General features: G+C 42.3%; 2 long non-coding RNA genes across 2 annotated transcripts; one reads left to right on the top strand and one right to left on the bottom strand.

Annotated features, from left to right (window-relative positions):
• Positions 1-200: 200 nt before the first annotated feature.
• Positions 201-3,712, bottom strand: LOC103891319 (uncharacterized). Its single transcript, XR_655569.3, has 2 exons — positions 3,586-3,712; positions 201-425 (listed from the first exon to the last, which is right to left on the bottom strand). It is a non-coding gene; the product is annotated as an uncharacterized LOC103891319 (long non-coding RNA).
• On the top strand, positions 3,144-26,407 carry LOC134761852 (uncharacterized). Its single transcript, XR_010141009.1, has 4 exons — positions 3,144-3,347; positions 21,919-22,040; positions 22,745-22,869; positions 25,977-26,407. It is a non-coding gene; the product is annotated as an uncharacterized LOC134761852 (long non-coding RNA).
• The last annotated feature ends 211 nt before the right edge of the window (positions 26,408-26,618 follow it).

Raw genomic sequence — 26,618 nt, 5'->3', positions numbered from 1 at the left:
AAAATACAGGCTTGAGCTCCAATTGCTCGGGAGGTGTGCCACGGATTCTGACAAAGCCTCCATCTCCCTGTCCCCACCCTCTATCCCCTCCGGTGGATCATCACCTTACTGCATTGCCCTCTATGAAGTCTGTGGAAGCCCCCAGGGAAGGACCCTCTCCCCTTCTGAAGGCACATTTGCATCACAGCGAGTCATGAACATTAGCTCATTCAACTCTCCAACTTTAATGAGCTTAACACGCAGCAGGGGTGCAACATTTTTGGAGAGTGAATTGACTTAAATTGTCAGCTTCCAGCCTGCATGACATCACCAGTTCTTAGCAGAGGAGCCCATGGCTCTAAGGCTTCCCCGGATGCTCTTCAGGATGCCTCTGAGGCCCTGAAGCCGGGCAGGACACAGTGAATTGATGCTCATAGATGCATTTTCTGCAAAGAGAATGCAGAGTTTTATTGGAATTATCAGTGATAGATGAGCTTTTTTTTTCTTCTGTTGCATTGTAGCTATTGGATTCTAATCTTATTCAACTTTGAACAACTCCAGGGAAAGGGCTGTTGCCTTCACCTCCTGTAGCTGATTTCAATAAACACATGGCACATTTCTCCTAAAATCTGGCTCCCCCAAGTCCTTCTTCCTAGTGCTGAGTTCTGGATTCCTGCATGGCTTTGGTCTGGGGTCCCTGTGTCCCTATTCCTCCAGCCCACACTCCAAGTGATGCAAACACTTCACTGGGAACTAGCTCCAAATAGCCACCTCAAGCCTTGCCCTGTCCTGGAGGTTTGGAGCCCAATAAGTCTGCGTCCTAGGTACCAAGGTGGGTCTGCAAAAACAGGAGGCCCCCAAAATGGCATCCCTAACACAACCCTATTTAAAATTGCTGGACCTTTTAAACTGTTTTTTATACAGCCTGGTGGTACCAGTTGCATCCACAAACATTTGTGGAGCGCACCTGCCAGATGCCTGCTCTAGGCTCCACATGCTGTTGTGAACAAAACAGACAAACATCTCCACCCTAATGGAATTTACCTTTTTTTTTTTTTTTTTTTTTTTTTGATACCGAGTCTTGCTCTGTTGCCCAGGCTGGAGTGCATTGGAGCGAACTTGACTCACAGCAAGCTCTGCCTCCCGGGTTCAGGCCATTCTCCTGCCTCAGCCTCCCGAGTAGCTGGGACTAGTGGCACCCGCCACCATGCCCAGCTAATATTTTGTATTTTTAGTAGAGACGGGGTTTCACTGTGTTAGCCAGGATGGTCTCGATCTCCTGACCTTGTGATCCCCCCAACTTGGCCTCCCAAAGTGCTGGGATTACAAGCGTGAGCCACCAGGCCCCACCTGGAATTTACCTTCTAATGGAGCAGACGATAAACACAATTAAGTAAGGAAATATCTATAGTATGTTAGCTGGTGATAAGTGCCAAGGAGAAACTGAAATAGAGAATGACCATAGTAATAGAGCATCATCACAAACACTTGAACAGCACATGCCACACACCAGACTAGTCTCAATATTCTCTGTGGCCCAGCACAGTGGCTCATGCTTGTAATCCTAACACTTTGGGAGGCTGAGGCAAGAGGATCACTTGAGCCCAGGAGTGCGAAACCAGCCTAAGCAAGATGGCAAGACCCCATCTCTACTAAAACTTAAAAATTAGCCAGGTGGCCGGGCGCGGTGGCTCACACCTGTAATCCCAGCACTTTGGGAGGCCAAGGCAGGTAGATCATGAGGTCAGGAGATCGACACCATCCTGGCTAACACAGTGAAACCCCATCTCTACTAAAAAATACAAAAAAACTAGCCGGGTGTGGTGGCGGGCACCTGTAGTCCCAGCTACTCAGGAGGCTGAGGCAGGAGAATGGCATGAACCCGGGAGGCAGAGCTTGCAGTGAGCCAAGATCGTGCCACTGCACTCCAGCCTGGGTGACAGACCGAGACGCAAGACTCCGTCTCAAAAAAAAAAAAAAAAAAAAAAATTAGCCAGGCACGGCAGCCCACACCTATAGTCCCAGCTACTCAGGAGACGGACACAGGAGGATCCCTTGAGCCCAGGAGTTCAAGGCAGCCGTGAGCTATGATTGTGTCACTACATTCCAGCCCTGGCAACAGAGCCAAAGATAAATAAATAATAAATGTTCTGTGTGCATTTACTCATTCAAACCCTCAGGACAACTGTCTGAGGCTGGTATTGCTATGATTCCCATTTAAATATGGTAAGGGGAATACCTTGCCCAAGGTCACACAGCCCCAAGTGGTGGCCCAGGGTGAAGGAAAAGGAAAAGGAGGGATGGAGCAAGGAAGGCACTGCAGCCAGGGAAGGCCCTTGGCACGCCGTGTGTTCTGTGGTGTGCTGGCTGAAACTGGTCATTGCCAGGGAGTTTATGGTTAGCTAGAACCTGGTGCCGGAGGAGAAAGCCACTCACGGGAGCCAAAGGTAGTTTCTTTCTACCTATCCACCCATGATTGTTTTCTAAGAAAGAAAGGAGAAATCAAAGAAATCACAGAATTTGAGCGCTGTATAAAACCTAATGTTTGTGGAGCAATTGAAGAAAAATAAACAGTGTGGTGAAGTAAACAGTTAACAAAAGGCTAGCATATGTTTACCTAGAAGATGTGAAGAATTGTTTCCAGATTAAATGGTTTGGAATGAGAACTTCCACACCTTGAATATAAACTAAGATTTGCCAACTGTGAGAAACATTTAAAATGCTAATTACTTGAAAGGATGAGAAACCTGAAAACATGTTTTAGGGAAGAAAAGAACTGGAAGGACAATGGGCACATATAAGCCATGGTATTGCACAGGTTCAGCAGAACAATGGGCAAAAAAAAAAATCAAAAAGATTGGTCTACACGGAGACTTCCAGCAGCCCCCTCTCTGAGGCCGAGGAGTCTTGTTCAAATACTGTCTGATTGAGAGATAATTATGGGGGAAATGCCAATTCCACATTTCGTATCTCTGCACTTTAGTACTGTCAGAGCCCCACAGAGACGGGATACGAAAGGAACAGTCTGACAGACGAGGGAGGGGAGCCGTGCAGTCCTGGAACTGCGCCAGGCAATGTGGAAGTCATTGAGATTTACCAGCATCATTTCCATAATCGTTTTTGGATGCACAATAGCTGAAGATTGTGCCTGGATTCCCCTTTGCAAGCATTCTGGAGTCACAACATCGGCATAGAAGGTGGCCAGCCTTTGGCTTTTGCAGCCGTTTGTGGAGTCTTTATGGAAGAGCAGCGTGGTCAAGAGACCACGGCTGCGTAACCCCGTCTGCAGTGTGTGAGGCTGGAGTGCTGACCCTGGACCTGCCCAGTCATGCCTTCTCGGTCAGCTGTTCATCTCATCTGCTACCACGGTAAGAAATGGTTTTCATAAAGCCATTTATGAGTTATGAAAGTCCATTATTTTCCAACTGAGAAGGTAGACATCAAACTGCAGAATCAATGAGGCAGTAACAGTTTTGAAACCTCAGTACAAGCAGTGATGCCTTCTGCTGTGTAAGAACCGATCAACTTGGCCCATTTCCCCTTCTCTAGAACACTGAACTACAGCGTTAGATAAGTAGATGGTGCCCGTGACCATGGGCCCTTTACCTGCTCCACAGTGAATGAAAGCTCACTCTAGAGCAGGGTTACACCCTGCGGAGGGCTGGGCCAGGTCCACAGTCCTCAGAGATGCCCTGAGTTCATCCAGAAGGGCTCAGCCATTTGCCTACGCCAGGCCAATGCTCGAGTCAGCGTGGAGGGGAGGGTTACGCCGGAACCACTGAGTCAGCACATTGTGGACCAATAATAGCGTAATAACAGCGTCTCTCCAACAGGCAAAAGAAATGCCCAGAAGACTGCTGGCCGTGTGTTCAGTGATTCTCACAGAGCACAGAAAATGAAACATCAGAGAAACTGCCCTTAGGCTGGGCTGGCAAATATCTCCCCTACTGGGGGCAGGGCAGACTTCACCTCAAGGTCTTCCTCCACACACATTCCACAGCCCAGCCAGTCCTCCAGGGCGGAACTCAAGATGAATCTATTCACCATCTCTGTTCCCTTGGGAGTGGGGGAGGATACGAAGCTGAGGTCTAGTATCCGGGCCAGGGCTTTCTCGGCCACGGCTCCTGGCCTGGGTGAGGGTGGGAGGGAGCAATGTGATGATCAACACTCCAGTTTCTTGTCCAAGGCTGCCTGTGGCCGATGTGCTGCCTATTTGAGGAGAAAAGAGAAACACGTAGGCTTGTCTCAGGTGTTCCTAGAGAATGTGGGATGGCCACCCATGGCTGAAAACTAACTTGGTTCACTGGAGTGTGTGACATTGGGACCTGAGACCCAACTTACCAAGTGCTATCTATGTGACTTCACCCCTCAGTGTATTCATCTATGAAATGGGGATAATACTAGCATTGGAGGATAAATAAATTGATCAACATGTGTAAAGTGCTCAGAAGGTGCCTGCCGTGCAGGAAGCAAGCACTGGGCACTAGCTATCGCTATCATTTCTGCTGTCCTCAATGAGTGCAACTAGTTGCTGGACTGGGGTAGCTGAAAGTGACTGGTAGTAGAGGGGGTGAGAACAGATAAAAGGCCATGACGCAGAGAAGCCAGAGGCCATGCAGGCTGAACTCCAACAGGAGCAGTGGCTGTAGGGGAGAGGCTCAACCCTGGAGCTGGTCGTGATGTGCAAGTGGGATGGGCTGGGGGCTCCCGTGTGAGAGCACAGGAGGAGAGGGCTGTGTTTCCCAAGCCTGCAAAAGGCTAGAGTAAAAAGAAATCTAGGTATGCCCAACAAGGCCTGGCGACTTGGCGTTCTCCACAGATGCAATTCTTCCTATCAAAGCAGGTTCTCAAACCCTGGTTTCTTCCTGCCTCTCAGCCTAACGTTATCATTGCTCCTTCATCCATCAGAGAGCCCGGAGTCTCATCTTTCAGTGACTTATCAAGGCTAGACTATTCCTCAGAATCTCCACTGTAAATCAGACTACTGTTAAGATAAACACTAATGCTTAAGTCAAAAATCTTGGACTCAAAGAAGGAGTCAACATGGTAAGAGGCCCTTCTGGCGCATCATCCCAGAAACTTCGTCTGACACCCTCCACCACGGGTCCTCCACACGGGAGGGGATGCCTGGACAGTTGTGCACACAGAAACAACATTTGTTCTCACTGGTTTGCTCTGCAGTCCCAGAAGCCCACCAAATGGAATAGAAAAAAAAGACATCTTGGGGCAAAAGACAAAGTGCGATTCGATACACTGATCTCATGTAAGCATAGTTCTAATTAGCTGAATCGTTCCTTCAGCAATAGTAAAGAGAGACTGCAACAGATCTGATACTCCAATAGGCTTTGTCCAATCTGGCAGAGTGGATTCTTTATCTGAAATCATCCACAACAACCACTTTCAGAACGGGGCCAATTTTCAGACCTAAATTACCTCTGGCTCCACAGTAGCATCTGCCCATGAAATCAGTTTCTACCAAAAGCTTAAACTCTCCAGCAGCAATTATCTGGAACAGCCTCAAAACTGCATTTTTGCCATTTGAGACTGTTTTCCACAATTGCCAGCCATCTTGCCTGTTAGCATGCCTGTGGGAAGGACGGGCTGGCAGTTATGGCATTGATTCCCTATTTGAAGTTGTTGTCCTTGAATCCTTTATGACCAGCAGACATAACACCCAGTGAAAATGACGCCATCTGCATTTAGAATTATTCGAAACCTGCCACCTCACAGAGGAAAATTCAGCCCACCCTCAGGGATGCAGGTCTTGACTCTGTTCTGGCTGAACTGTTAACAATTCTCCTTTGCAAACTCCCAGAAGGAGACTTGATGATCTCTCCCACATAGCACTTAATGGGGAAGCAAAAACGATTTTCGACTGAGGGAATGTTTTTGCAAAGTGGAAATCAAATCCATTTGTTAATCTTCAAAAACTCTGGGCTGTGCAGATTCTCAGGAAGACACTAAGCATATGGATCACAACAGCGATGGACCCTCAGCAAATGGACCCTGACAACTCCAGAACCAAGCACTTGCCTGGGGGAACTCCTCCCAGCAAACACTTCTCAAATGGCAAACCTGGGTCTTGTTAGCCATGCTGGCTGTGATCTACTGGTGAATGCCTATCACTAATAGTTATTATAACATCAACCTTCTCTATAGAGTTTCTGAGTGATTTTTTGCACAGAAATAAGGATTACAGTTTACAACACTGCAGTGGTCCTAAGCTCAAAGTCCTCATTCTTCAACCCAAGAGTTCTTTATGTTGGTTACCCCCCCAATTACATGTAACACAGGCTCCATCAAGACAGAGACAGTGTGTGTTCGCTTGATTAAAGTAAGCCCGCGGGCAACAGGATAGATTCCTAACCCCTAACTTTTACTTAAACTAAAATACACGAACAGGAAAATGCAGAAAACAAATCTGCCAAACAATGTTTCAGTTTTCTCATGCCTCAAAATTATCTTCTCAGGCCAGGGCTGTTATTTTCTCTAATGCAAGTCCATGTGAGGGCAAAATCAGTGTTGCCTTTCCCATACGCCCTCATCAGACGGTTTCAGGCAGAGCTTTCCTGCAAACACTGAGCCACACTGGCCTAGAAGGTCGGTCAGTTTTCATTAGCTCAGCCCTGACTATTCACATCGAGTCGTGCTAATTTCCGTTTACCTAAGAAGTAAAGGTTTTCCAAGGCTGGTTCCCAACCCTGCTCATATGCTATGGAACTTAGATAATTCTGTGAAAAACTGAGAAGGCTCCAGATATCTGAGACAGCTGTGGGGCATGTGCTCAGAAAGCCCAGCCTCTGTGGAAAAGCAGAGCTTTCTGTGTTTCAGTGAAAATGCCCATGAGGTTTAAGTTCTCCCTCCTCTGAAATGACAAAAGAGACATCCAGCCACTTCAGGTTTCGACAGAGGAGGGTTAAAAAGTTGGGCAACACCAGCACCAGTAAACCCTCGGGGCCAGGAGAGCAGCAGCCTGGTTTGGTTTTCAGTCACCCACTGTGGTGGGAACAACAATGTGGGATAAGATCAAGTTCAAGAACAGTACACGCAAGCAAAAATCTCATTGTTCCTGTTATTACATTGTGAACATCTCCTCTTTTGTTTTCTTTTAAAGAGCATTGTTCAAAAGGTTAAATTTGTTGGCTAAGACATCCCCTGAAAAGCTTAGTAACTTGGAATTTTGGTGGCCATAGTTTTCTTCCTGTGTGAGCTTCCCTCCAAGGTTAATCTTAAATATAGAATCTCCCTCCTCTTTCCTTCCAAATCCTCTTTTCTTTCCGAGCCTTCCAAGTACATGGTTAGGCTCCATTCCTGTTCTCAGCGGCGTTTACCGTCATCTCTGCCAGACTTCCTCCAGCTGCCGCCCATGAGTGCATCTGCTGTAGAGTTCCCCACTTGAAAGGTGTCCCAGAAAGCCTGGCCTCATTTTATTCCCAGAGGAATCCCAGAGCCCTGGGAGACAACAGCTAACAGCTGGTCCAGAGATTGTTGTACAAACTTTTGAGGCCACAACTGGCAAATTGTAAGAATACGATGGAGTGCAGGCAGACTGGTTTGCCTGAGCTGATCCGGACAAAAGACAGGGTGGGGAAGAGGACAAGTGGCTGTGGCTGAGGATGGAGCAGGTCTCTACTTCTGTCCTGCACGTCTGTCCATCCTTAGTGCTGGGCATCTGTGATTTGTTTTCAAATTTCAATAGTTTGGGGGGTACAGGTGAATTTTGGTTACGTGGATAAGTTCTTTAGTGGTAGTTTCTGAGATTTTGGTGCACCCATCACCCTGAGAAGTGTACACTGTACCAATATGTAGTCTTTCTTTTATTCCTCACCCACCTCCCACACTTTCCCCTGAGTCCTCAAAGTCCATTCTATCATTCTTTTTTTTTCTTTTTTTGAGACAGAGTCTCGCTCTGTCGCCCAGGCTGGAGGACAATGGCTCAATCTCGGCTCACTGCAGCCTCCACCTCCCAGATTCAAGCAATTGTCCCACCTCAGCCTCCCAAGTAGCTGGGATTACAGGCGCCTGCCACCACACCCAGATACTTTTTGTATTTTTGTAGAGACAGGGTTTCACCATGTTGGACAGGCTGGTCTTGAACTCCTGACCTTGTGATCCACCAGCCTCAGCCATCCAAAGTGCTAGGATTATAGGCGTGAGCCACCGCACCTGGCCCATTATATCATCCTTATGCCTTTGCATCCTTATAGCTTAGCTCCAACATATAAGTGAGAACATACGATATTTGGTTTTCCATTCCTGAGTGACTTCACTTCAAATAATGGTCTTCAAATCCATCCAGGTTGCTGCAAAGGCCATTATTTTTTCCATTTTATGGCTGAGTAGTATTCCATGGTATATATGTACCACATTTTCTTTATCCACTTATTGGTTGATGGACATTTAGGTTGGGTCCATATTTTTGCAATTGTGAATTGTGCTGCTATAAACATGCATGTTGGGCACCCATGATATTATAATAGTTTCCATCTTGGTCACTATCTGCCGTATCATAAGCACAAAATTATGACTTCACAAGAGGATGGGCCAAATGAGAAGCAGAACTGTGAGGGAAAGGAATGCTTGTTAAAGTAAAACTATTCTCAATAATTGAGAGAGGAATTTCAGAAACTAACTCTGGCCAAGACCTTTTTTTTATTTATATGTTCTCAGCATTAGAGCTGTGTCCAAACCATCCCTGCTGACATATCCATGACAGCCTAGGATAAATAAGCCTTTGAGAAACTGTCTGAGGAGTGACATGGGAGCTGCCGCCAGGCCTCCCCAGGGAGCTCCTTGACTTCCCGTGCCCACTACCTTCCCACCATAAAGGTGGGCCCATTCGCTTTTGATTTTGAAACTAAAGCAAATTTAGTTTACAGAAGCCATGTCTCAGGGTGGAAAATAGCTCATCTCTACTGGAAAACACTGACAGGCCATTCGATTCATCACTGAGCAAAAATCAGCGTGAGAGTATCCAAAATGAAGCGGCAGAAGGAAGGAATTCACAGGTGCATCAGGAAAGGTCATGTGGCAGCAGCATTTGCTCAGCAGCCTGAGAACTCCCTCCAGACCAGCAAGAAGAAATGAAGGACAGTCAGCCGGCACTGCCACTCAGAGGACTTGGTGCAAGGAGAAGCCGTGGCCAGCACTGGTCCTATTGCCCATGCTCCAGTAGCTTCTGCAAGCTGTGGGATCACTAGTCCCATTGCTAATACGGGTCAGCATAAACATACCTTATCCAAACAGAGAAGAAAAGACACAGAGTATGTATAAATACATATTATAGATTGATGATACATAAAGTGTGTCAATAACCTAAAGATTTCTTTGCCAGGCACGGTGATTCACGCCTGTAATCCCAGCATGTAAGGAGGCCGAGGAGGGTGGATCACCCCAGATCAGGAGTTTGAGACCAACTTGGCCAACATGGTGAAACCCCGTGTCTACTAAAAACACAAAATTAACTGGGCGTGGTGGCTGGCGCCTATAATCCCAGCTACTTGGGAGGCTGAGGCAGGAGAATCGCTTGAGCCTGGGAGGCAGAGGTTGTAGTGAGCCTAGATCAGGCCATTGCACTCCAGCCTGGGCAACAAGAGCGAAACTCTGTCACACACGCAAAAAATAAATAAAAATAAAAACCAAAAAAAGTAAATAAAAAAGATTTTGTATAAAAATGTGAAATTCAGGTTAGACAGCAAGCAAAGAATGCAATGCACTTGCAACTAACATTTCCCCAATAGTGCATTAAATGCCACCAGGGCTCAACGCCTGATCCCATCATCATAAACAGAACAATGGGGAAAGTAAAGATTTTAGTTTTATACATGCATATTGGACGCAGGCACCAATAGATCTGATAGCACATGCTACCTGTGCCGTTGACACACAGGGTCATCCAGACGAGTAAAAGAATCTCACTGAGTTTCCAAAAAGGGCAAAGGGTTCAGGAAACTCCTCTGCCCCAGCTTGTCCCCACCCACTGAAATGGAGCTGTCCCATTTGCACTGAACACCTCTGCAAAAATTTATGATTGGAATCATGTATGTGAAAAGAATGCCACCCTAGGGGACTTAGGAATTGCACTCTGGATGGAGGATGATGTGGGAAGGAGCCAGGTGGTCTTGTGGGAGATGCTGCAAAAAGTGAGATGTGGTTGCACAGGAAACACTTCCTAAAAGTCAGAAGAAAAAGTGCGTGTTCAGCAGCCGGGGTAGGGTGAGAGGAAATAACTCACAAATCTGAATTGTGTCCTACAATACAATATATTCCATCCTGATCAACCAAATAGCTGGCAGGAAAATTACTTTGACTTTTATATCCTTTTCTCCAGACAAAGAGCTCTGTGTATGGCTGTGTATTTGAATAGGTGCGCTTGCAGGACAGCTGCTGAGACGCAACCCTGTGCTTGCAGCAGAAAGAGCTGATGCTAATCCTGGATCCACACAGAGCTGCCTGCAGGAGCCACACACCGAATGCCAATGTAAAACCCACCTCAATGACAAATCCAAACTCACATTGCGTCACACGTTCTACAGACATCCAACAGGAATGGAAGACTTTTCTAGAATCTCCAAAATACTGCCTGGGTTCAACTCACCTTGACCAATTACTACCTTAGTTACTCTCAGCAACTAACTCAATCTCTCTATGAATCAGTTTTCTTATCTGTAAAATGAAAAAAATAACAGTCCTTACTTCATGGGGTAGTTGTGAAGATTAAGGAGTTAATAAGTGTAAAGCACTTAGGAATGATCTCTTGATAAATGTGCTACTGTTGTTGTGGGACACAGTAGGACTTATTTCAGTAAGTGATGGCTGGTGGTGTTGTTATTGTTACAAGAAAACCCCTCTCCCTCCAGCAACAATGAAAAACAATGAACAACTATTCTTGATCTGAGAACACACACCCACTCAGAGTAAGCAGGCTGTTATATGCTCCAGGCTTCACCGTATCTGTCACTTTCATATTTGTTCTTTAAGAGATGATCCCAAACTTTCCACACTTCCTTTTTTTTTTTTCTTTCCCCAAGATGGAGTCTTGCTCTGTCGCCCAGGCTGGAGGGCAGTGATGCAATCTTGGCTCACTGCAACCTCTGCCTCCCGGGTTGAAGTGATTCTCCTGCTTCAGCCTCCCGAGTAGCTGGTATTACAGGCACCTGCCACCATGCTTGGCTAATTTTCATATTTTTAGTAGAGATGGGGTTTTACCATGTTGGCCAGGCTGGTCTTGAACTCCTGACCTTGTGATCCGCCCACCTCAGCCTCCCAAAGTGCTGGAATTACAGGTGTGAGCCACTGCGCCCAGCCTCCACACTTACTTTTATTAACACTTCCCCAATTAACTTGCAAACTCCACAAAGTCAATTTATTTTTATACCTTTCTTGATTTGCCAGAAGTGTGGTCAACAAGCGAGGGGTAAATGAAATATTTGGCTATAGAATCTTCATATCCCTCACCCTGCTACAGAGAGGTAAAGGGACCATGGCAGAACCCTTATGTGAGGAAAGGGAAGGAAGGGTCCTGTGATTGCCAAAAGAAGTCGGATTTGTCTGAAATTGACCAAGAACCTCTTCGTGAATCTAACGCTTGGCTTCTTTTATTAATATGTTTTCAATACAATCTACTTTCAGCTTCAGAGGAGAAATTGACAGTGTCCAAATTTCTGCCCAATTTCCTAATCTGTTTATAGAGGTTTATATACTATTCATTTCTGACTAAATTTTTATTGTGAAATTTGTAGATTCACATGCAACTGTAAGAAGCGCAGAAGAGAGATACCTGTTCCCTTTATGCAGATTATCCCAATGTGACACCTTGCAGAACTATAGTACAATAGCACAGCATGATACAGACATGGTACAGTTGAGACACAGGCATTTCTGATATTAGGACACCACGTTTTGACATTATGCAGCCACACATCTATTTACCTGTCACACCCACTATCTCCCTAATCCCAGCCAACCACTAATCTAGTTTCTGTTTCTATAATTTTGTCACTTCAAGTGTCAAACAGGTCTCACTTTTGGGATTGCCTTTCTTCACTCAGCATCATTATTCCTGGGAGATTCATCCAGATTGTTGTGTGTGTGAACAGTTAGTTCCTTTTAATTATGACTTGTGTCCCATGGTGTGGACTTGCCCCAGTTTGTTAAGTCATTCAGTCCTTGAAAGACATCTGCACTGTTTCAAGTTTGTGACTATTACAAATAAAGCACTATGAACATTCCCATACATGTGTGCATATAGGCCTTCATTTCCTTAGAATCTGTGTGCAGAAGTGTACATTATGAGTTGCAAGCCACCTGCATGTTTAGCTTCTTAAGAATCCACCATGTTGTACAATTTTACATTCTGTCAGGCAAGGTGTAAGTGTTCTGAATTTTTGCCACGATTTGGTGTTGTCACTATGTTTTATTTTAGCTATTCTGATCAATGTGTAACAGTATCTAACTGTGGTTTTAACTACCATTTCCCTAATAGCTAATGATGAACGTCTTTCTATGTGGTCTTTTGACACACATATATGTACATATCCTCTTCAGTAAATTGTCTTTTCATCTCTTTTGTCTATGTTTTAGTTGTTCATTTTTCCATTATTCAGGCTTATAGGTGTTATGAATTTCAGATATTGGCCCTTGGCTAGATACACGGCTTGCAGGTATCTTCTTTCAGCCTGTGACTTGTCTTTTCACCCTTTTAACAGGGTCTTTCACAAAGAAAAAAACTTTTTAAGTCCAGTTTACCAATTTTTCTATTTATGGGTCATGCTTTCTTTGGTGTCAAATCTAAGAACTCTTTGCTTAGCTCTAGATCACAAAGGTTTTCTCCAATTTTTTTCCTAAAAGTTTTAGAGTCTACATCTAAGTCTGTGATATATTTTGAGTAAATTTTTGTACAAGTGTAAGACAGTTATCTTACATTATCTTTTGTACAAAAGAGTACATTATCTTTTGGCCTATAGATACTCAATCAATCCAGCGGTATTTGTTGGAAAGGCTATCTTTCCTCCTTTGGATTGTTTTTGTTGCTTTGTTAAAAATCAGTTGGGCATATCTGTGTGGGTCTATGTTGGGGTTCTCTAGTCTTTTGCCTTGATCAAAATCCCCATCTTTCTACCAATATCCCACAGTCTTGATTACTTAGCTGTGCGGTGCGTTTTGAAAGCAGGTGGACTGATTTCTCCTACGTTATTCTTTTTCAGAACGGTTTTACCTATTCCAGTTTCTTTGCCTTTCCATATAAATCTTAGACTCATCCTGTTGCTATCTAGAAAACATCTTGCTGGGATTTTTATAGGAATTGCATTAAACTTGTGTATCATTTTTAGGAGAACTGACGTTCTTATTACATTGAATTGTCCAATCCATGAACTCAGTCTCTCTATTAAGATCTTCTTTGGTTTCTTTCATCAATATATGTACTTTTTATCATTCAAGTCTTGAATTTTCATTTTTGACTGATTGTGAGTAATATTTTTAAAAATTTTATTGTCCACATGTGCTCTGCTAGTATGTAGAAATACTACTGATTTTTAAGCATACCATATCGCCTATGACCTTACCAAAGTAACTTATTAATTCTAAGAGTTTTACTGTAGGTTCTTGAGCATTTACACACAGACAACCAGCAAATAAGACAATTTCACTTCCATTTCAACCTGTGTGTCTTTTACTTCTTTTTCTTGACTCTTACACAGGTAGAACTTCCAGCACAAGGCTGAGTAAGAGATTTAAGAGCTAACATCCTTGTCTTTACCTCTGATGTAAAGCATTCAGTCTTTCTTTCATCTTCAGATATAATGTTAGCTGAGGGCCTTTTGCACAGGCTCATTCTTGATCAACGTGAGAGAATTTCCCTTTATTCCTATTTTTCTGAGAGTTTTTATTACGAATTGCTGTTGAATTCTTCCAAATGTTTTTCATGATCATATGTATGCTATTGTAAATTTGTTTTGTTGTTGAGGAAGATTACATTGATTTTGAATATTGAACCAGTCTTAAATCCCTGAAATAAAACCCTCTTAGTGACAGTGTACAATTTTTCTGATACATTGCTACATCTTATTTGCTAATGATTTTGTTAAAGAATTTTGTATTCCTTTATCCCTCTGTATGCATGAGGGACAATGGTTTGTAGGTTTTTTTCTTTTTTTGCTCTCTTTTTCTGGTTTTAGTATAAAGGTAATACTAATTTCATGAAATGAATTGAGAAGTGTTCCCTCCTCTTCTATTTTCTGGAAGAGATTCTACAGAATTTATATTAATGCTTCTTTAAACATTTGGTCAACTGAACCAGTGAAATCACCAGGCCTGAGATTTTTTTCATGAATCCAATTATGAATTCAATTTGCTTAATAGTGATAGGATAATTCAAATTATTTCATATTGGATGAGTCGGCAGTTTGTTGTTTTTTGAGGAATGGGTCCATTTTATCTAAGTTGCAAAATCTATGTATGAAGAGTTGTTCATGGTATTCCTTTACTATCCTTTTGATGTCTGTAGAGTCTAAATGATGTCCCTGCTAATCTGTGACAATGACATTTGTGATGTTGGTAACTTGTGTCTTCTTTCCTTTTTCTTCATCAGTGGTGCTTGGTTCGTAAGTTGCACTGATCTTTTCAAAGAACCAGCTCTTTGTTTCATTGATTTTTCTCTGTTATTTTGCTGTTTTCAATTTCAAGTGATTTCTGCTTTTATCTTTAGTATTTCTTTCTTCTGTTGGTTTTGGCTTTCCTTTCTCTTATTCTTTTTGTAGGTTCTTGGAATGAGATATTTCTTTTTTTTTTTTTTTTTTTTTTTTTTGAGACGGAGTCTCGCTCTGTTGCCCCGGCTACAGTGCAGTGGCGCGATCTCGGCTCGCTGCAAGCTCCGCCTCCCGGGTTCACGCCATTCTCCTGCCTCAGCCTCCTGAGTAGCTGGGACTGCAGGCGCCCGCCACCACGCCCGGCTAATTTTTTGTATTTTTAGTAGAGACGGGGTTTCTCCGTGTTAGCTAGGATAGTCTCAATTTCCTGACCTCGTGATCCGCCCACCTCAGCTTTCCATAGTGCTGGGATTACAGGCGTGAGCCACCGCCCTGGCGGGAATGAGATCTTAAGTTACCAATTTAACATTTTCTTCTTTTCTAATGTATGCATGTAGTGCTATACATTTCCATTCCAGCACTGCCTTAACTGAGCCCTAAAAATTTTGATATGTTGTATTTTCATTTTTGTTGAAGTCAGTGTACTTTTTCACTTCACTTTTGACTAATTCTTTGACCTATTTAGAACACGCTGTTTAATTTCCTAGTGTTTGGAGATATTCCTGTTGTATTTTTGTTTTTAATTTCTAGTTGTATCCAGTCATGGCAGGGGAACACTCAGTATCACTTCAGTTCCTGTACCTGTTGAGGTTTGTTTTACAGCCCAGGATATGGTTTATGTTGCTGTATAATCTTTGGGCACTTGCAAAGAATATAGATTCTGCTGTTGTTGGGTGGAGTGCCCTACGTATGTCAATTAGATCTTGTTGGTTGGTGGTATTGTTGAGTTATTTTATTTCTTTATTGATTTTCCCTCTATTAGTTCTATCAAATGTTGAGAGATGGGTATTGAAGGCTTCAACTATAATTAAAGATTTATCTATTTTTCCTTTCAGCTTTATCTGTTTGCTTCACATATTTTTCAACTCTATTTTTGGTATTTGCCTTCTTGGTAGATTGGCCTCTTTTATCTTTATATAATTTCCTTCTCTGTCTTTGCTCTGAGACATACTTGATCTGATATTAATATAGCCACTTCTGTCTTCCATAATTAGTATCTGCATGACATATCTTTTTTCATTATTTTACTTTCAATTCGCCTATATAGTAATGTTTGAAATGCGTATCTTGTAGACAGCATATAGTTGGCCATATTTTTTAATCCACTCTTCCAATTTCTGTTTTTTATTTCAAATATTTAGACCATTTATATTTAATTTAATTACTGATATGTTAGGGTTTAGGTCTGCCATTTAATTTTTTTGTTTTCAGCTTTTTTCTGCTTTTTCTTACTGTTTCCTTTTTCCTGCCTCTGACTTTTATTTAAACACTTTTTATAATTCCATTTTTATTTATCCATGGTATTTATTTCTTTTGGTAAAACTTTTAAAGTGGTTTCTCGGCCAGACACAGTGGCTCACGCCTGTAATCCCAGCACTTTGGGAGGCTGAGGTGGGCGGATCACAAGGTCAGGAGATCAAGACCATCCTTCCTAACACGGTGAAACCCCGTCTCTACTAAAAATACAAAAAATTAGCTAGGTGTGGTGGTGAGTGCCTGTAGTCCCAGCTACTCTGGAGGCTGAAGCAGGAGGATGGCATGAGCCCAGGAGGCAGAGCTTGCAGTGAGCTGAGATCGCGCCACTGCATTCCAGCCTGGGTGACAGAGTGAGACTCTGTCACAAAAAAATAAATACATAAATAAATAAAGTGGTTTCTCTAGGTACTACACTATATACACAAAATTTATCACACTGTTATTGGTGCCATCATTTTACCTGTTCAAGTAAATTACAGAAGTCTTACCTTCCTTTGTGTCTCTTTACCTTCCCCGACTTATAAAATAATTATCATAAATATTTCCTCTTCAGATTTCAAACATAATTTGGAAAACTCAAAGCAATAAAGAAAACCTATTCTATGTATCTATACTTTGGCTTACTATGTTCTTTCTTTTCTCCTGATATTCTGCGTTTCCTTCTCTTATGGCTTCCATTCTGTTTGGAGAACTTATTTTAGCCATTCTTTAGGTAGTTTTGGTGGTGTCAAATTCTCTTGGTTTCCCTTCATTTGAAAATGTTTTGGTTTTTCCCTCATTCCTGAAGAAAATTTTCACTGGGTTGGCAGTTCTTTCCTTTAAAAACTTGAAAAATATTCTGCCACTTCCTTATGGTTTACATGATTTCTGATGAGAAATTCTTCGTCACTAAAGTTGCTTCTCTTCTATGGGTAAGGTGTTGTTTTCCTCTGACTAATTTTTAATATTTTTTCTTTGTCTTTAGTTTTCAGAAGTTTAATTACGATGTGTCTCAGGTGTTTGCTATTTGAAGTTATCTCAGCTTCTTGAATCAGTAGATTTATTTATGTTGCCAAATTTGAGGAGATTTTGGCAATTGTTCCTTCAAGTGCATTTTTCAGCTTCACTCTCTTTCTCCTCTCCTTTTGAACTCTGATAGCATGAATGTTAGATCTTTTGTTATATTACCATGGGTCCATTTTTTTTTTTTTTTTTTTTTTTTTTTTTTTTTTTTTTTGATACAGAGTCTCACTCTCACCCAGGCTGGAGTGCAGTGGCACAATCTCAGCTCACTGCACCCTCCACCTCCCAGGTTCAAGTGATTCTCTTGCCTCAGCCTCCCAAGTAGCTGGGACTACAGGTGTGTGTCACCACACCTGGCTAATTGTTTGTATTTTTAGTAGAGACGAGGTTTCACCGTGTTAGCCAGGATGGTCTCGATCTCCTGACCTCATGATCCACCTGCCTTGGCCTCCCAAAGTGCTGGGATTACAGGCGTGGGCCACCGCACCAGACTGGGTCCATTTTTTCACTCTATTTTCTTTCTGTTGTTCAGATTGGTTAATTTCTCTTATTTTTTCTTCCAATTAATTCACTGATTCTTTTCACCGCTCACTTCCTTCTGCTATTGAGCCCATCCACTTCAGTTTTTTTATTTTTAAGTTCTGACATTTCCATTTGGTTCTTCTCTATATATTTGCTGAGGTTTTTTTTTTTTTTCACTTTTTTCAAGTGTGTTCAAATTGTTTATTGAAGCATTTTTGTCATGGCTACTTTAAACTCTTTTCAGACAAATCTGAAATTTTGTCTTTAGGTGTTGGCATCTATTAATTGTCTTTTGTCCTTCAGTTTAGGATCTTCCTTGGTTTTTGAATGGTGGGCAATTTTCAGGTTCAAGTGATATTTCCTGTCTCAGTGGGGATATTTGCGTTTTGAGCCTGGGTGTTCTGATTTAGCTGATTTTTTTTTTTTTTTTTGTCAGCACTCCCACAGGGGAAGAGGGCAGGATGCAGCCTCATTACTACCAGGTGGAAGTAGAAGTTCCTGTTCTTCACAGCATCTCTGTTGGCACCTGAGGGCAGGGCAGGGGGGTTGTTCCTCATCACTGCCAGGCAGATGTGCGAGTTCCAACTTTACCTATGATCTCCACTGGCACCACGGTGGGGTAGGGGTGGCCTCATTCTCTTTGGGCCACAGTGAAAGTCCTGATGCTCCTCCAGGCTTCTTCTGATACCACCCCAGCTGGCAGAGGGAGGAGTCTCGTTACTGCTGGGTGAGAGTGAAAGTCCAGGCTCCCCACATTGTCCCACTGACACGGGGTGGCAGGGACTCATTACCAGCTGGCAAGAGTGAAAGCTCAGGAATCCTATTTGGTCTGCTCTGACCCCATCCAGGCAGGAATGTGGAGGTGCCTCATTACAGCCTGCCAAGTGCAAGAATTCAGGCTCCCTACTCAGCCCTTGCTGGCATGAGTGGGGTTGGGCCCAGCTTGCTCAGCGGCATTTGGCTACAATAAAGCAGTGTTGTCTTGAAGTTTTCTGCCTTGGTGCCCTTTTCCTGTCTTTGGTTGGAGACAGCATGCTTCTTTTGGGGCTTTTTGGTCTCAGTCTATTACTGTTTCCAGTTTCCTGGCTTCTTCAGCTACAAGTCTAGGATATATGGGGCCAAAAGAAAACCCAGGGAATTCATGACTATGTCTTCTCTCTTGTCCCAAGACCCGTAGTAGGTTTGCCTTCTCTCCATCATTCACAGTCTCCTTATGATTGGCTCATGTATAATGTCCTGCGTTTTTAGTTATGTTTAGATGAAGGAACAGGGAAAACTATGTCCACTGCATCTTCCTGGAAGCAGAAGCCTCAATTCACATATTTTTAATCCATGATTAAGTGTTTTTAATATCATGACTTTTAGTAAAACTTAAACTACTAAATGAAATGACATTATATGGCCATGGCAAGATAATTTAAATTTCCTGGGTGCTCCTTGTGTCTTCTCATTCCCTTCTCGCCTTTACCCACTCCACCCACCCCTCAGGCTGCAATAAACTCTGCCATTGACCCTCCCATCTCCACCCTCCACCAACCTCTCCTCCAGACGCTGGGGACTCTCTGCCCTTCACTGGATCATAACTCCTGCAGATGTCTGACTTAGCATGTTTGCAATAACTCACTTCTCTTCTTTTCTGGTGATAATCTGCCACCCTTCCTCCCACCATTTACAGATCAGAAAAAGCTTCAACTGGAGAAATAGAATTAGAGTGGACTTTTGAGGATAGATAGAACTTGACAGGCAGAGATGGAGAGAATAATAACAGCATTTAGGTATATGATTATGATATGTGTTCAAATGCTATGATTATGTTTGACTGAAGCAGAGCGTGTTCATTCACCAAGTCCATAAATGTGTAAATGTCTATTAAGTATCAGACACTATTCTAAGCACTAGTTTAGAATACTGTCTCATATTATTAATAATAATTAATTAATAATAATATTAGAATAGTGTCTAATATTAGTGGTTTCGAAAAGCAGATGGAGGTCCCTGCCCTCACAGAGCAAAGTTTAACAGGAGAGACAGGTATGTTTCAAGTGAACAAACTAAAAATATCTGTAACAGTGATTCTATTAAATAATTGCTCTAAATAAAAACAGATTGTTATGAAAGAGAAAGCTCAAGTGCACAAAGAAGTGTTATTTTGAGTTGGCTATCAGGGAAACATCACTGAGAAAGTTACCTTAAGGATTAGCAGGCACCAGGCAGATAAAAAGTGGAGAATACGGCATTTGGATGGGCTCTGTGTGAGGCAAGATTCCTGTTCTGCACAGGCCAGCACAGTAGTGGAAGCAGGTAGAAGGGAGATTTGCTTAAGATAAGGCGGAGCAGAAGGCAAACCAGATGACCAGGGGGCTACACAGCAGGCAGAGGTTGATTGGACTGCAAGTGCGATGGGAAACCACTGAAGGTTTTAATCAGGGAAGTAACATGATCCGATTTCATTATAAGGGAAATGGTAGACAATAAAACTGGAAACATACTTTGGGAACACATTGTGGAAAGCCTTCAGTGACAGTCCTGGGAGTTTTCACCTAATTCATTAGACAGTGGAGAGTTTTCAAGGACTTTATTTTTTTAAATAAACACTTGGTTCAAGATTTATTACACAACAAATACATATTATAAAACAATCAGAAACAAATAAGCAAAAAGAATATAAACACAACCCATAAGCAAACCAGTCAGATAGAATCCATTTTAGTGTACTTTGGAGTTTTCTCTCAGGCAGCTTTCCATGCATATACTAAATGGTATGATTTAATACATTATCATATGTTTATTAGTATACATAAATACACATTTTACAAAAGGAGGGTCTTGTGGTCTTACTGAATAGAGTGTTTTGTAAACTTCTTTTTCCCTTTTTATGATGTGTTGGGAACATGTGTTTCAATAAAAACACTTAAATGACATCATTTTTAATGGCATCATTTTTAATGGTATGTATATTTCATAACTGATCCAATTAAACTCAAATGTTCAACTTTTAAGTTTCTTCAAGTTTTCTCTGCTGTAATTAGCCTGCACTATAGTTGGTGTCATCACAACAAAGTGTCTGCATAAATCAATAATCAATTTTTAGAATATTTTCCTGTAAGTGTAAGTGCCAGGTAAAATGTTGGTGAACATGTTAAGGCTTTTGATGCATCCTATCACATTATCCTTCACAAAAGCTGTGTGAATTTATAACACCCCTAGTGGTATAGAAATGTGCCACCTTCCCAAAAGCACTGGGTGCCATCAGTTCTTTTTACTTTTGTCATTTGGTAAAGGGAAATGGCATCTCATCACTAGATTTTTTTGTATTTCTTTGATTACTAATGAGATTGAACATTTTCAATTATTAGTTACTGGTCTTTGTTTTTCCTCTTTTATACATTTCTTGGCCGTCTTTTACTAATTTTTATGTTGGTAGATTTATCGTTTCCTTTCTATATATAAATGTATATTTAATAAATATATTTTGATTACACATACTTAATATTTACACCTATCCATATGTGAGATATTTTTTCTTTTCTTTTCTGTTTTTTTTTGGGTTTTTTTTTTTTTTTTGAGACAGAGTCTTGCTCTGTTTCCCAGGCTGGACAGCAATGGTGCGATCTCAGCTCACTGCAACTTCCACCTCCCTGGTTTAAGTGATTCTCCTGCCTCAGCCTCCTGAGTATCTGGGATTACAGGCATGCACCACCACGCCCAGCTAATTTTTGTATTTTTAGTAGAGACTGGGTTTCACCATGTTGGCCAAGCTGGTCTCAATCTCCTGACCTCAGGAGAGCCACCTGCCTCAGCCTCTCAAAGTGCTGGGATTATAGGCATAAGCCACCGCACCTGGCCATGAGACATTTTTTCTCTGTCTGCATATAAAACCCTTATCTGACATACGATGCAATTTTCACAGTTTGCAATTTGCCTTCTGTGATATTATTTTACCATAGAAAATGTGTCCTTTTTTATTATTCATGCATTTCCTTTATGATTTCTCCCTTAGAAATCATACTTAGAAAGCCTTTTGCCCCACAGGCCCGTGTAACCTCACATTGTGATAACTTTATTTCTGCCACATAAGTCTGGAATCCTTCTGCCCTGTGGTATGAAATACACTCCTGTCTTGCTTTTCCCCACGTATTTCCCCACAGACTTGAAAGGCACACTCCTGACCATACAAACTTGGACATGCTCCTCAGCCTGTTTCTCCACTGTCTGTGTTGGGCCATTGATTTTTCTATTTCTCAGCCGCTAATGGATCGCTTGAAAGTTCATAGTTAGTCCACGGTTCATTTCAGTATTCAGTAGGGCAAGTCATCCTTTTCTATGTTTTTTGTCAAAATTGTATTAAAAGTTTTGTGTAGATGAACAACAAGCCTGGAATCATGCATGGGAATGCCAGCCTCACATGACATAGGAGACAGAGAAGGAGGAGGCGGGCACAAGCGGGACCCCACAGCTGGCAGCCCCCTTCAGGTAGGAGGTCTCAAAGGTAATTTGCATTCTGAGCTTAAATCCCCAACTGATGATGGGGCCAAAAATCTCACTGACCTCCTGTGATGATCTAAGGGCTCATTCATAAGTTCCGAGGGTTGTGATTATCGAGCACCTGTGAGGGTTTGCTGAGCTGCCAGCCTGGCAGAGCATGCGGCTGAGCAGTCAACCAGGGCAACATTTTTACTTTGCTGTTAGTCTACAACTACGGGACAGAAGTTATTCAAATTTTTTAAAACTTGTACAGCAAAAACAGAAGAGTAGGGAACTCTGGGGATCTGTCCCTCCCAAAAACACTGAAAAAATATGACAAAAAGGCCAGGCTCGGTGGCTCACACCTGTAATCCCAGCACCTTGGGAGGCCAAGGTGGGTGGATCTTCTGAGGTCAGGAGTGGGAGACCAGCCTGACCAATATGGTGAAACCCTGTCTCTACTAAAAATACAAAAATTAGCCAGACCTCTGCCATGTGCCTGTAACCCCAGCTACTGGGAGGCTGAGGCAGGAGAATCGCTTGAACCCAGGAGGCGGAGGTTGCAGTGAGCCGAGATCGCACCATTGTACCCCAGCCTGGGCGACAGAGCGAGACTCTGTATCAAAAAATAAATAAATAAATAAATAAATATAAATAAAAAAATTAAAATAAATTTTAAAAATTTACAAAAAAAAGTCAAATCAACCTTTCAGACCGCTGGGAGATAGCCAATGGTTTACAGCAACCAAGTGAAAGCCCAGCTAGGACAGAGGTGACCAAGACCCTCACTGCAGCCTCAACTGCCCTCCTTGGCGAGGTGGCTGCTCCCATGCCTGGGGTGAGTACTGGGCTCCGAGGAAGCAAACCAGACCGGGATCTCAGGGAATTGTGTCTGTTTTGACCCGACGGGGATTTCCCGGGTCACAGGGCTTGTCCTTGCTTTGCCTAACTCGGAGTGCTCAGGGTGGGTGGCTAAGAGGACAGGGCTTCCCAGAACAGCAAAAGTGAGTGAGCAAGCCGCTGCTGCCGGGAGCAAAGAGTAACAGCTGGAGCGGAAAACAGACGCGCCCAAAGCCTGGGAGGAAAAACCAGCCCGGGACATCTCGGGGGAACAGTGGCTCTGAAAAGTTCCTTCTATGCCATTTTAGCAGTTCCTCAACAAGTAGACATGAAATTACCATATGATCTCACAATTCTACATCTAGGTGCACAGCCAGGAGAACTGACAAGAGGTGTTCCAGCCAGAATTTGTGCACCAATGTTCATAGCAGCCCTATCCACAACAGGTGGAAACAACCCACATGTCCATCCACTGATGAGAGGATTTAAAAAATGTAGCATAACCAGAAGATGGGATATTAATCAGTCATACAAAAAGGAAGTAAAGTACTGATACATTCTACAACATGGATGAAATTTGAAAACATCATGCTGACCGAAGAAGCCAGAACCACATTATTGTGTGATTCCATTTATATGAAATGCCCAGAAAAAGAAAATCTATAGAGATAGAAAGCAGATACGTAGTTGCCTAGGGCTGGAGAGAAGCGGCAATGGGAAGAGACTGCCTAATTTATGGGTTTTCTTTGTGGGACAATGAAAAAGGTCTTGAACCAGATAGTGGTGATGGTTGTGCACGTGGCTAGTGTGTACCACCATCAATGCCACTGAATTGTACACTTTAAAATGGTTAAAATGGTTAATTTCATGTTGTACGTATTGTAACACAATTTTTAAAACAGTATAAACAGTATTATATAGATTCATTGAAAATATCACACCTGACAATCAGAATAAAATTCACACAGAACGTATATTTGTATATATATTTCATGTGAATTATACATACCTATTTATACATAATCCATGTGAATATATATCAATACATTTCTTGAAAAGTATGTAATAATTCACTTTTAATAGTCTTCCAATGAAAGAGGCCTTTTAAAATTACTTCATATAACCCAGGAGATATAAAAGAAAAAATTAATAACTTTGTAGCAATTTTAATTATAAAAAGTTCTGTACAAAAAAGAACCACTCTAAGTGAGTACTTAAAAAAGAAGACTAGCGGCCAGGTGCGGTGGCTCACCCCTGTAATCCCAGCTCTTTGGGAGGCTGAGGTGGGTGGGTCACCTGAGGTCAGGAGTTCGAGACCAGCCTGGCCAACATGGCGAAACCCAGTTTCTACTAAAAATACAAAAATTAGCTGGGTGTGGTGGTGCATGCCTGTAGTCCCAGCTACTCAGGAGGCTGAGGCAGGAGAATCGCTTGAACCCGGGAGGCAGAGGTTGCAGTGAGCTGAGATCGCGCCATTGCCCTCTAGCCTGGGCGACAAGAGTGAGACTCTGTCTCGAAAAAAAAAAAAAAAGACAAGCTAGGTAACATAATTGCATTTCACACACAGAAAAATGCTAGTTTTTCCAATAAATACAATACTCTTATAAACCAACAACCAACAGGTCAAAACAGAGTAGGAAAATATGCGGGGAAAAGAAAGAATATACAAATGCCCTTCAAACATTTGGAAAGAAGGCTTGACCTCTCTTCTAATAAGGTGATGTCAAATAAAATTATATTAAATTGTTTTTCACCTCTCTCATAGAGATAAAAATTTGAATAATGGTCAGAACAAGGAACTTTGAGGAAAAAAAATTGGGTAACATGGTGTGTCAGTGAGAGATTGTGGGGATGTCGTATCTACATTGCTTCTGTGCTGCTGGTGAGGCTGCTAACTGATCATACCTCTATAAAAGCAGTTTGGCAAAATACATGCAAATAGCTAATGCATGTATTTTTTGATCTGGCAATTTTATTTCTAGGAATTATCACACAGAAATACTCTAATACATGTGAGATGACACATACACATGCTTGTTATTATAATATTATTAGTAAGATCAAAACGTTGGAGACAGCCATAAATATACATCATTAAAGGACTTTTAAATAATACAGCATATCATACAATAGAATATAATGCAGCTGTAGAAAGGATGCAAGGAATGTTTGTGTGCAAATATGGAATGCACTTGAAAATATATTGCTGTTACAAGGGCAGAAAAGCGTGTACAGTATTTTTACCACTTATATAAAGAAGGAAGAATACAAACATGAATTGACTTACTTTGTAGAGATGTAACCTATTTCTGAAAAATATTTAAAAAATTATAGAACTGCCTGTTTCATAGGAAGGGAATTTGTGTCAAGACGAGTGGAAGAATACATTATTTAAACTTTTGTACATTTTGAATTTGGAACTCTATGACTGTGCTACCTACTCAAAACAATTTTAATGACTATATATATTTTATGGAATCCCCTTACAAATCATGCAAGTATTTAACCAATGCTTGCTATTAATGGTTGCACCATGATAGACTTAATGGTGAAATCATATACAAATTAAGACATTATTGAGTAGCATTAAGTGGACCTCATTCAAAACAACTGCTCCATGTAAAATTTTTTGAATAATTTACCATGCTTTGATATCATTAAATACAAGACTTTTGCCTTTTACTCATCTACGATGTAGAGATCACTCTTCCATGTCAGCTAACGTTGAATCCCAGTTGGTTCTTACTGAGGGACCCCGAGGGCAGGTCTGTAGATGGGTGCGGGTGAAGCGGGTCACAGCACACTACAGCAGCCAGGAGATATGGGCTTCCCAACACCGGGGCCACTGCCGCCTGCCAGATGTGAGCTGGCACTGCTGCCTTCCTCCCCGTGCACTGCATGGCTCTCCTGTCCTCTAACCGCCCAGAGTGCCAGCAGGACTCCAATGGAAGTCAGCAGATCAGGACTGAAACCTGGACTCCTAAGAGCTGCTGAGAACACGTTTTCTTCCAGGCACCTCACTGGACATTTTATATAGTTAGCCATCATTTAATTTACCCAGTGACATCAACATAAGGTACATATCATTTTCGCTGTTTTTCACAGGCAAATACTTGGACTCAAGAGCAAGGAATGTCCTGAAGACTTGCACAGGGAAAAGTATTGGAGCTTGGATTAAATACAGATTAACAACAACAACAACAACAACAAGCCAGGCTCAGAAAGAGAGGGACAAAGAAACAGAAAGGAAGTTAAAAACAAACCACAGGACTGAGTTCCTTCATTTCAGGGTCTAATGAGGGCTGGCGGCCGCAGTCACTCTAGAATTCCCGACACGGAGTTCCAAATTTTCTACAAACAATGGAAGATCTAGCATTTTAAAGCTTTTATCAGCCTATATTACATTTTCAATGATAACTTTTTAAATTCTTTAGTAGCACACCAACTAACACTAAAGTAAGCCACATGGCCAAGCGTGATGGCATGTGCCTGTGGTCCCAGCTACTTGGGAGGCTGAGACGGGAGCATCCCTTAAGCCCGGGAAGTCGACGCTGCAGTAAGCTGTGATTGTACCACTGCACTGCAGCCTGAGTGACAGAGAGATACCATTTTAAAAATAAAAATAAAAAAATATTAAGCTACTCAATTTGCAGGCGATCATGCAAAGATAGAGCAGGCTGGCCACCGGAGCCAAGGGCAACCTGCAGACAGGTGCACCTGCAGACAGACTCTTGCTGGCATCATCTC

Source organism: Pongo abelii, chromosome 7 (assembly GCF_028885655.2).
Source record: "Pongo abelii isolate AG06213 chromosome 7, NHGRI_mPonAbe1-v2.0_pri, whole genome shotgun sequence".
Lineage (NCBI taxonomy): Eukaryota > Metazoa > Chordata > Mammalia > Primates > Hominidae > Pongo > Pongo abelii.
The sequence above is the reverse complement of the archived record's forward strand: the minus strand, read 5'-3'. Positions and strand labels throughout refer to the sequence as shown.